Source organism: Elephantulus edwardii, unplaced genomic scaffold, assembly GCF_000299155.1.
Source record: "Elephantulus edwardii isolate Elephantulus edwardi_28Jun2011 unplaced genomic scaffold, EleEdw1.0 scaffold00570, whole genome shotgun sequence".
Classification (NCBI taxonomy): Eukaryota; Metazoa; Chordata; class Mammalia; order Macroscelidea; family Macroscelididae; genus Elephantulus; species Elephantulus edwardii.
Window position 1 is genome coordinate 201,637 of NW_006400320.1, and position 8,698 is coordinate 210,334.

An 8,698-nucleotide genomic window follows, 5' to 3' on the forward strand; every position below is an offset into this window, starting at 1 on the left:
TTTTTCTCATGTCATTGTCCTCATAATTTTGAATTGTGGTGTGACTGTACCAAAGTTATTTTCAGCATTGTATTCATTAATAGGTACTTGGTTTGTTTCTATCTCTTCACATATTTATGTTCATATTGCAGCTCTTATTTCACTGGGTTATATACCTAATTTTGGAACTGCAGGATGAAATGTTATTTCTATTCTCAACTTTCTAAGGGAACTCTAAACTGCTTTCTTTTCTGGCTTACATTTTTGTAAGCAGTTTATGAACATTCAAATCTTTCCACATATTCATGAGAATGTGTTATTTGTTGTTTCGTTGAACTTTGCTATTGTTATTAGGGTGCTATATTTTCTTATTAGTTTGATTTGGATTATTATATCAGTAAATGCTCTTTGAAATATTAAAATTATCCAAACATATGCAATTTTTCTTAGAAAAAGTGCACTTATATGCTTTCTTAGAGGTAAAGATAGTGACTCTTCCTCTCTCACACTTTGGACATTTTTCTGAGAGAAGCTGTTCCTTGGAGAAGAATACCATGCTTGGAAAGGAAGAGGGTCAATCAGACAGAAGATCCTCAATAAGGTGAGTTTACTCACTGACTGCATCAATGGGTTCAAGTGTGTTAGAGATAATGAAGATGGCACAATATAGGATAAGGTTCAGGTATGTTGTTCATAGGGTAGCTATAAATACTACTTGACTCCATGACAGCAGCAAGAACAATATTCTTTCTGTATATTGAATCATTCAAGAAGCTGGACTGTATGAAGAAGAATGTGACCTCAGAACAGCGAAAGACTCGTCCATAACCTACATCACACAGATAACACAAACTTGATTGCTGAAAGTGAAAAGAAGTTGAAGCCCTCGTTGAAAAGAATCAATGACTGGAGCCTTCAAAATGGTTTAAATTTCAACATCAAGAAAACAAAATCCTCAACACTGGGCCAATAGGCAACATCATGATAAATGGGGAATAGAGAGAAATTGTTAATAAAGTTATCTTGTTTGGATCCACAATCAGTTCTCTTAGAACCATCAACCAAGAAAGAAAAGATTAATTGTATTACATAAGTCAAGGGCCTTTCCAATTTGCTAAAGAGCAATAATGTCAGTTTGAAGATCAGTTTGAAGACTCAAGTGCACTACGAATTAACCCATAATCTTTTCAATCACTTGCTGCGCATCCCATCACTGCAGAATAAATAAGGGTGATAGAATTGATGTCTTTGAGCTGTGGTGTAAGATGACACAACCCTGCTTGCTAAAACTGAGGAGAACCTGAAATGCTTGCTGCAGAAGGTCAAGGACTGTATTCTCCAATATGGATTGAGGCTCATTATCAAGAAGACAAAGATTCTCACCACTGGACCAATTGGCAGCATCAGGTTGGATGGTGAAAAGATTGAGATTGTTAACAGCTTTACTTTGCTTGGCTCCACAGTCAACTCACTTGGCATCAGCAACCATAAAATGAAAAGACGTATTGCTATATGTAAGTCTGCTGTTAGGGACCTCTCCAAAGGACCAAAGAGCAATGGTGTCACTCTGGAGACTAAGGTGCTCCTGATACAGGTCATAGTCTTTGCAATTACTTGCTATGCCTCTGAGAGCTGGACAATAACTAGGGAGGATAGAAAGAGAATTGATGCCTTTGAGCTGTGGTGTTGGAGAAGACTATTGGATATACCTAGAGAGGGTTAAACCAGGCTGCTCCTTAGATGCAAGGATTCTGAAGCTTAGTCTGGCATACTTTGGACATGTTGTAAAGAGGGCCCAGTCCTTGGAGAAGGACATCATGCTTGAAAGGGTGGAGGGACAGCACAAGAGAGGAAGACATTCTATGAAGTGAATTGATTCAGTGACTGGCAATCAGGGTAGGTGTGTTGGAGCCAGTGAGATTGGCACAGTATAGAGTAGGATTTAGGGCTGTTGTACATAGGGTCGCTTTGAGTAGCAAGCAACTTGACGTCACATAACAACAACAACAAGATATTTCAGTGCTGAATAGTATTGAGAATAGAGAGGGAAAGAGATTGAGGAGGAATGTGAAGTAGGGAAACAGAAGCTCTTGAAGGGTATTGGGAACATTTCATTTTGGAATGGTAGATGGTAGGGGATACAGAAATGTTGAAAGTATCTACATAACACCACTGAATTTTTAATGTATTATACATTTATATATGCTAATGAATGAAAAAGAAAAGCACTACCCTTCAACCAGACAGTTGAATATTGCTAAATGTCAGTTATGTTGTTCAACTTTCAGATTTTTACAAGACTGAATTCAGTATATTTTAGATGACATTTGTGTGTGTTCATCTGTACCAGTAGTGAAATGAGAAAGCAAGTCCAGTGGGACACTATGTGATAGGTTGGTAAAATTTATTGTCTATGAATCTTTCTATGGGACATTTCCACTCCATTTCTGTTGTGGAAACTATCTGACATTGCCTTTTTCAAAAGTTGATTTTTGTATCAATTGATTCCGTCCCTCATGTATTTTACATATTTTTTTTTTGTATAGTATAACTGTTGGGAACTCATTATGTTCTTGAACTTAGAGAATGTTTCAACTTTTTAAATAATGACTATTAAGCATGGCTGACAAACCAAGCAGAAAATCTTGCCTTTACTATTATGGGTCCCAGTTGCTATTGTGAACATATTATTTAAGAAATAAAGGAGGAATTCCCACATGGGTAATATCACAGTTCACTCCTGGGATAGGTCTTTTGTGGAAGATGGAGAAAAAAAATATTCTGAAACAACTTACGAAGTGGCAATGTAAGTAAAAATTCTGATGTGAAGAGGATATTAGAAGCTATGTTTAAGTAGGATTTTCTTGATTCCTTCCCCGAAAGAGTAGTCCTGATAGTGTTTTACATTGTATCTTTATATTATAATTAAAAAATATTTTTGCAATATTTTATTTATTTAAACCTGTGAACAGGGAGGACTGGTGGCCTAGTGGTAAGAAGCTTCCCTGCCATTCTAAAGGCATACAGTTTGAATTCACCAGCAGCTACACAGGAGAAGGCTGGGCAATCTCCTCCCATGTGATTTATTGCCTCTGAAAACCTGCTGGAGGGTCAGGTATGGATCAATTCTGACTCAATGGCACATAATAACAACATGCACAACTTTCCTGAACCTTGTCCTATTCTGTGCCATTGTTAATTATAAAAATGTTGTTCATCTTACCTAAATATGTCAGGTGGCAAGTTTTCAATGTGTATTTATATGCAGTGGTTCTACACTACAGTGGTGTCACTAGATGGTGCAGAGCTGCAGAACACATCAGGTAACACTTAAAAGATTATCTCTAAATTTTTTACCCAATGTTTTGGCAGAAGTTTGTTAATTTTTATTAACACATTCCCATAGTTAGTTAAAACAATGAAATAAAGGTATTATGTATTTTAAAAATAAGCTAGTAGATTTCGAACGTTCTAAGTGTATTACATGTAATACACTTAGAAGAAATTACATGTAATACACTTAGAAGGTTTGAAATCTACTAGCTTATTTTAAAAACACATAATTAACTCCAGTTGAAATTAAGGAGTAAGTTCAAGTCACAACAAAGGCACTGGAAAAAAATAAGGACTCAGGACTCAATGGGATAACAATTGACATATTTCAAATAGTGGAAGTCACCCTGAACTTTCTCTCTAGTTTATGGCAAAAAATTTGGAGGACGGATGTTGACTAACTGATTGGAAAAGAACCATAAATGTTCCCAAGGGAGGTGATCCAAGAAAATGTGGAACTTATCAAGTAATATCACTTATTTCATATGCAAGCAGAATACTGCTAAAATAATTAAAAAGAGCTATAGTACATAATAACTGTTAGAAATTTGGGCTGGATTTAAAAGAGGCCCTCGCAGTAGGATATCACTGCTGATGTCAGATGGATCCTAGCTGAAAGCAAAGAACACCAGAAGAATATCTATTTTTTTAATTTATTGAATATGCAAAGAAATTTAACTGAGTGGACCATAACAAGTAGCATTGAGAATAACGATAATTCCAGAACACTTAATTGTGCTGATGTGAAACTTATATCTAAACAAAAAGGCTTCTGTTTGAGAAGAGCAAAGGAACACTATGTAGTTTAAAGTTAATAAAGGGTTATGTCAGGATTATATCCTCTCCATTATTGTTCAATAATTTTTCCTGTGAAAATTATTTGAGAAGCTAAACTGTGAAAAAGAACCTGGTCTCAAGGTCAGAGAGAGACTCATCAAAAACTTTTACTATGCTCACTGAAAGTGAGGAGGCCTTGAAGCACTCGTTGCAGAAGAGCAAAGAATACAGCCTTTAATATGAATTGCATCTCAACATCAAGGGAAAAAGAAATTCTTACCACTGGATGTATAGGCATGATAGTTGGAGAAAAGATTGATACTCAAAACTTTCATATTATTTGAATCTACAATCAATACACTTAATATTAGCAGTCAAGAATTCATAAGACATATTGCACTGGGAAAGTTTTCAGTTAGGGACTGTCTAAGCAGGAGAAAATGGTCCCTGGAGGCAGAGGGCCATGAGCCTCTCTTTGAAAGGGCCAGAAGGAGTAAGAACGGCTCACTGACCCAGAGCATAAAGCTGATAAAAAGCCTGTGGCTGAACCTCATAGTGCTTCTAGAGCCACACCAACAGCAAGAGTATTGTTTATTTGTTGCTGACTCGCAGACTCACACTTGTGGTAGTGAGAATGGGGTTTGTTAGGGAAGGAAGTTGGAGAGCAAGGAGAGCAAAAAACATCACTCAATACAAGTCCAGGTTTTAGCCCAAGTTCCAAGGCACAATTCCTCATTATTGAAATCCAGGTTCTGGTTTCTGTTCAGCAGCCAAATCCAAATCATCCAGCAAAATTTGCCTCAGAGAAGTTATAAGTCAGCTTCTCATTCAAGCATTAGCAAAAACTGCAAAACCTTTGACTGTGGTGAGCACTCATGCAAGAAGCCTCCGATTATACTTGTTACAGTTTTTCTACAGCAATGCCACAGTCTTTCCACCACCATCATCAGGGTCTCACCACAAGGGTTTCATTCTGAATAGAGCCTTACTCCAGTCTTTCTCAAAACTTGTCCGTGGCAAGTCTAACTCAGCTCAAGTCTGGCTGCCATAAATCTTGCTCACCTCAAAGCCTTGGTGCCTAGTGTGTGAAACACTCTTTCCCTCATCCTAGTACCACAGCTATTGATGATATGCCAATACCATGTGTCTGATGTTAAGGTAGTTGGAGACCAGAGGGGACAAACTTTAATGGCTAAAAATGGGGAAACTTTTAGGGTAACACCACAGGGATTTCTCCAAATTATTGAGGAGTATTTTTGTCATTTTAAGGCTTAATGTGCATCTAATCGAGGCCATGTTCTTTCTAGTCATTTGCTATGCATCTGAGAGTTAGACAGTGATTAAGGATGATAGAAGAATTGAAACCTTTGAAGTATGGTTTTGGATAAGAGTGCTGAATATCCCATGGACTGCCAAAAGAGATGTTGCTAGGAGAAAGCTCGGTGAAAAAGAAGAAGAACCTCAATCAGGTGAGTTGCCACAGTGACTGCCACAGTGAGCTCTAGTGTGTCAGGAAGTATGAGAATAGCACAGGATCAGATAGGGTCCAGGTCTGTTGTTCACAGTGTCACTATGGGTCATACTCAACTCGATGGAACCTAAGAACAACAAGAATGCAGATGACATAACTGCTTGCTGAAACTGAGTAAGACTTGACTGGCTATATTAGATCAAAGACTACAGCTTTCAATATGGATTACATCTCAACATCAAAAATCAAAATTTCTCACCAGTGAAACTCTATGCAACATTATGATAGATGGGGAAAAAAGATTGAGACTGTCAACAACTTCATCTTACTTGGATCCAAAATCAAAACCCTTGGTACCCCCAGTCTAGAGATCAGTATTGCCCTGGGAAAGTCTGCAGTCTAGGACTTCTCCAAAGTATTGAGGAACAATGATGTTAGTTTGAAGACTAAGGTAGTACATCTGATTCAGGCCATGGTCTTTTCAGTCATTTGGATGCATCTGAGTGCTGACCAATGAATGAGGATGAAGGACAAAATGATGATGCTTTTTAGCTGTGGTGTGGGAAAAGAAGACTGAATTTCCATGCACTGCCAAAAGAACAAAGATTTCTTAAGAGGGTGCAGCCAGAGCTTTTCTTGGAGGCAAATATCACAGTTTTACTTCACTTACTTTGAACACATCATTAGGAGAGTATATTTCTTGAATAGGGACATCATGCTTGGAAGGGTCTAGAATTAGCAAAAGAGAGGAAGATCCTCAATCAATAACTGTGGCAATGAGCTCAAGTGTGTCAGAGATGTTGAGGATGGCACAAGGTAGGTTGTGATTCAGTTCTGTTGTTCATAGGGTCCCTATGGGTCATTAACTTGACAGCATCAAACAACAAAAAACCCAATATACTTCAATCAGAATTGTTATTATTAGTCAATTACAATAATGCTTCAGATGATTTGATTTTGTCTGCAGTATTACAAGGAAATCCTGTTTTAATTTGCTGCTGTGTTTTTAGGTTATTGTTATGAGAAGTCACATCAACTACAATTCATAGAGACTTTATGATCAACAGATCTGAAACATGTCCTATCCTGCGCCATCTTCACCAGGTCCAACACACTTGGGCCCATTGCTGCAATCAGTGTGTCAATCTATCTCATTGATTGTTTCTTCTCCTTAGCTGGCCTTCCACCTTTCCAAACTTGATGATGTCCCAATCCAACAAATAGCCTGTCCTTACTGCAGACATTATCTCCAGTATTTGGCTAAGAGGGACAACATGTTTGGGAGAGTGGAGGGACAGTGCAGGAGAGGAAGCTCCTCTATGAGATGGATTGATTCATTGACTGGGGTAATAGGAGCAGATGTGTCAGAGACAAGATTGGCACAGGACAGAGCAGAGCATTATATGACAAGGTTCATTTCTGTCTTTCAGGTATTGCCCACTTTCCCACTTCTTCTTGGTTGGAAAGGACATTTCTATGTATTTTGATCCTGCATGCATGCCTTTGACTCCACACCACGGGGCATCAGTCTCAATCATTAACTTTTCACTAGGTATTGACTTCAAAACTTCTAAGTTAGCCTCCGTTTTCAGTGAGCAACTGTTGACCCCTATGTACAGATCCAGGTCAAGCAGGGTGATGGCTGCTTCCTTGGTCCAGTCGAATGGGTGCACCACTCCGCCTACGCATAGGTCTCTTTTTCTTTTCATGATGTCCAGAAATTCAGCATGTGAGTTTCTACAATGAAGAAGCATTGGCAATTTTGTTTGTTCTGATAGTTCAAACTGTTTTTCAAAATACTTGAGCTGAGTCTCTTTGGGACAAAACAGCAGTTGGTTGAAATCAAGTCCACATTCCCCTATTGCTACAATTTTCCCCTTGTTGTTCTCAGCGAGATTTAGTGCTCCTTCAAGTAAAGGGCGGGGTTGTTCTTTTCAAATTCACCACATCTTGTTGGATGACATCCAACAGTACTGAAGAACATATCTAAAGCTTTTCTCAGAAAGACTTCTTCAAAATAAGTTAATTCATATGTTTTCTTTTTGGTAAAATTAATATGAAGATACCACTTGTTTGTGCCAAATGCAGTGAATCTTTACTGTCTTGTAGACTCCCACCTGTAATCATAAACTGGATGTTTTTGAACCCCTCTATAAATTCCTCTGAACATGGCATCTCTCAAATTGATACCAATATCGACGAACTTAAATCAACTCATGAGCTCCTCCCCATCAGAAGCCAAGAATCTTTATATTTTTGATGTTGAGCTTCAATCCAGATTGAAGACTGCAGTCCTTTACCTTCTGTGGCAAGTGTTTTAGGTCTTCCTCACTTTCAGCAAGCAAGGTTGCATCATCTACATAGCATAGGTTGTTGATGAGTATTCCTCCAACCCTGATGCCACATTCCTCCTCATAAAGGCAAGTTTCCCTAATCATCTGATGTACAAGACAGAGCGAGAAAAGAATGTATGGTTCAAAGTCAGGGAAGGTGTGCCTCCATGCATATGAGACAATGTAAAATACCATGGATCAAGTGAGGAGAACCTTCGTCCTTAAAATCGGGTTCTTCGGTTTTGGCACTCAAAAGATTTTGGTAGCATATCTGCCCATCCAAAGAACAATTCAATTCATGTTTTCATGGGCATTGATAAGGGAGCTAAAAAATCTGGAGGACAACCACCTGGCCAACTGACTAGAAGAAATCTATGTGTATTCTCATTCTAAAAATGATGAACTAACAGAGTGTGGAAATCATAGAACAATTTCACTCATGTCACATACAAGTAAAATCCTGCTGAAGATTATCCAAAAGTAACTGGAACAGTACATAAGACAGAGAACTATGTGAAATAGAAGCTGGGTTTAGAAGAGATGTCGGACTAGCAACATCAGTCCCAATATCAGATGGATCATGGCCAAAAGCAAGAAGTACCAGAGGACGGTCTAACCGTGTTTCATTAACTATACAAAGATGTTTGACTGCATGGATTACAACAGATTTTAGGTAAATTTGAGGAGAATGGTAATCCCAGAACACCTTTTTGTGTTCATGGTAAACCTGTATTTAGAGGAAACATTGCATGGTTCAAAATCAGAAAAGCAGTGTGTCAGGATGTATCCTGTCTCTATATTTTTG

General features: G+C 38.2%; 1 pseudogene; it reads right to left on the reverse strand.

The window, feature by feature from the left end:
• Nucleotides 1-6,711: 6,711 nt before the first annotated feature.
• Nucleotides 6,712-7,687, reverse strand: LOC102874592 (annotated as a pseudogene).
• Nucleotides 7,688-8,698: the final 1,011 nt, after the last annotated feature.